Here is a 3,226-nt window from a genome sequence, read left to right on the forward strand (position 1 = left end):
AGAACATTATTTTGTGTATTTGGTGTAATTAAATGTGTTTATGCGGTTAAAGGTTCAAAAAACACATTATTTTCCACATACTGTACATTATTGTTTCTCCTCTATGCCCCGCCTTTCTGAAACGCGTCGATTTTTACAAAGCTCATCGGTCTGAAAAGCGAGGTGTGCTCTGATTGGCCAGCTATCCAGTGCGTTGTGATGGCCGAATATCTCAAGCGTGTGACGGAAATGTTATGCCTCTTACCATACTGTGATGCCCTGTCCGGCCGGAGCGATGAGACAAAAACATTAAAACCCATTAGAAACAAGGCATTCTCCAGTGGGGACATAATTACGGATTATAATGACTTATACTGTTTTTTTACGCGTTGCGTTGCATCGCGCTGCGTAAACATAAAACCATGTCTGCATTTGTGATCGGAGAAACTACAAACAACGAGCCCTACTCTACACTGCCCAAAAAACACGCTTTAAATATATAAAATATAAAAACTCTTTAAATATAAAAAACATACTTACAGTCTGTGAGTCAGAACTGCCGGCATTGTGGTCTACTCTACCAGGATCATGAAACAGTCCTCCATAAAATGTGCTGCACACATCTGAATATTTGGGTTGAACTGTTCTGGAACAGTGTTGTAAATACAACTTAACCACTGATTTCTAGTCGTGTCCATTTTTGGAAGACCAATCAAAGTAGTTTCGCTTTCACAAGGAAACACAGCATCACACACGGCAGCCTAGATTGAGCAGAGGCCGGGGGCTAGCGTGAGGAACGGCGGCAGGGTTAGAGTGAGCAGAGGCGCAGGCTTGAGAACGGCGCGGCCGGCGATTTCGACGAAGGAGCGTCCGGAAGGACATGTGACGACTCCGGGCTGGACTCCGCTTTTGCATTACTGCCTAAAAAGGTAACTAATTACATTGCATCCAGTGGGGACATAATTACGGATTATAATGACTTATACTGTTTTTTTACGCGTTGCGTTGCATCGCGCTGCGTAAACATAAAACCATGTCTGCATTTGTGATCGGAGAAACTACAAACAACGAGCCCTACTCTACACTGCCCAAAAAACACGCTTTAAATATATAAAATATAAAAACTCTTTAAATATAAAAAACATACTTACAGTCTGTGAGTCAGAACTGCCGGCATTGTGGTCTACTCTACCAGGATCATGAAACAGTCCTCCATAAAATGTGCTGCACACATCTGAATATTTGGGTTGAACTGTTCTGGAACAGTGTTGTAAATACAACTTAACCACTGATTTCTAGTCGTGTCCATTTTTGGAAGACCAATCAAAGTAGTTTCGCTTTCACAAGGAAACACAGCATCACACACGGCAGCCTAGATTGAGCAGAGGCCGGGGGCTAGCGTGAGGAACGGCGGCAGGGTTAGAGTGAGCAGAGGCGCAGGCTTGAGAACGGCGCGGCCGGCGATTTCGACGAAGGAGCGTCCGGAAGGACATGTGACGAAGACGGGATGGACTCCACTTCGTCCACGGTGAAAGCCGATCCGGCGATCCACAGCGCAAAGTTGTAGTATTTCCTCAGCAACCAGCACGGATCAGCTCCAGGCATGACAAAGCAGATATCGTCCTCTTTTGGAAAGACCAAACAAACTAGTTTCGCTTTCACAACGAAACACAGCGCTTTCACGACATGGCGGCGGCAACACCAATACTACAGCGAGAATAAAAGTTACGCCTTCTTTCTTTGTGTGAACATTTGGGCATTATGCAAATCTTCCCACATAGTGATGTAGATATTTTGGGGCGTGTTAGAACGAGCCGTTTTAGGTAGGCGTGGCTGACTTTTTTATAAAGAATATCTCTTTGGATTTGAGACTTTAGTCTTTGCAACTTTACAGATCTTCTTTATGCACCAATAGCTTGTAACACTTCAAAGAGAAAGGAAAACTTGAAGTCGCATCATATGACCCCTTTAATAACCTGCACAATGGTTGCACGCGCACGCAGCGTGCCAATGTAGTCGGCCTCATTAACAAATGACTCTTATGAACCGGATCTTTTTGAGTCAAAACCACAAAGTGCAGTTCACTAACGAATTGTTTTTACATTTGTTCGTGAATCAGATAATTACTGCTTTTCAGGTAACTCAGAAGTCCTCTGAGAAATCTAATCCCGTCCGGATATGTATGAGATTCATCACGTAATTGTTTGGTGATCCGATTCTCCGACCGCTCGCTCCACTTTCATCATGGATATAAGCTGTGACAATAACATGAAATCAATAAGATGCCGATCACGGAAACTAATAGCAGAGTTAGGTAAGAACGTCTCAGGTTACTTATGTAACCATGGTTCCCTGAGTAGGGAACGAGACACTGCGTCCTCTAGGGGTCGCTATGGGGAATGCCTCGTCGTGACCCGTGTCTGAAGCATACATTGAAAAAACACCAACTCGTTGGCCGGCGACAGCCATGACGTCACTACCGGTGCGACTATAGTATAAATAGGCGCCGGGAGCTACACATCATTCACTTCTTCGTCTGAAGCTTGCGTCCGCAGCATGGCAAGAAACCTAGAGTACGCAGTGTCTACTTATGTATGTCTTACATAAGTAACCTGAGCCGTTCCCTTTCATGGGAACTTCGAACTGCGTCCTCTAGGGGTCGCTATGGGGAACGGTATACCCACGCCACCATGCTGAGGGGAGTGCATGCCAGAACCATGGCAAGCACTAAGTAACAACTCTACCGTATTGCTATGGGAGTCGCTATGTGGATTTTAGAAAGTGGGCAAAGCATAACGTGCACACACTTGAAATACCGTTCTAGGGGTTCTCGTGGCTCTCCCGTGCCGTACCGTTGCCGGGCGGCAGCTGGGATTTTCGCTCGTCGGAGCTCACTGAGCCCTGAAGCACCGAGGGTGGCAGGGGTATCAATAAGCCTCCGTGAGGGCACTGAGGAGGATTGGGCACCGTATACTGAGGTGTTATTCTCTCCTCTCCAGGTGGGTTGCCCTCAGGGACCTGACAATGGTAGGACCATTTCGCCGAGGTCCTCTTAGACAAATAACGGTCCGCAGATCCGTTTTAGGTCTAGAAGACCCCAACTGAGAGCATCGCCCCGACCCCCGATCTTTCTGTGGAGGGGTGCGGGTTGCAACGCTCTGTTTTTGAGACTGGCGATATGAGGAGCTTTATGACTTGGGTTGCTGCTCGCTCAGCAGCCCCACCCCTGAGCAGGTCAGCCTGGTAT

General features: G+C 46.7%; 2 protein-coding genes across 2 annotated transcripts in view; both read right to left on the minus strand.

Moving 5' to 3' along the window:
* LOC107569590 (histone H4) overlaps positions 1-3,226 on the minus strand; it is a 21,405-nt gene that overhangs the window by 4,331 nt on the left and 13,848 nt on the right. The window contains exon 2 of the mRNA XM_016255707.1: positions 1,872-1,878. The gene's annotated coding sequence lies outside the window, so the exon portion shown is untranslated. The remainder of the gene's footprint in view (positions 1-1,871; positions 1,879-3,226) is intronic.
* The window catches only part of LOC107569582 (histone H2A-like), a 16,586-nt gene that overhangs the window by 1,946 nt on the left and 11,414 nt on the right, over positions 1-3,226 (minus strand). The window lies entirely within an intron of this gene.

The sequence above is a fragment of the Sinocyclocheilus grahami genome, unplaced genomic scaffold (genome assembly GCF_001515645.1).
Source record: "Sinocyclocheilus grahami isolate Dianchi unplaced genomic scaffold, SAMN03320097.WGS_v1.1 scaffold1362.1, whole genome shotgun sequence".
NCBI classification, from domain to species: Eukaryota; Metazoa; Chordata; class Actinopteri; order Cypriniformes; family Cyprinidae; genus Sinocyclocheilus; species Sinocyclocheilus grahami.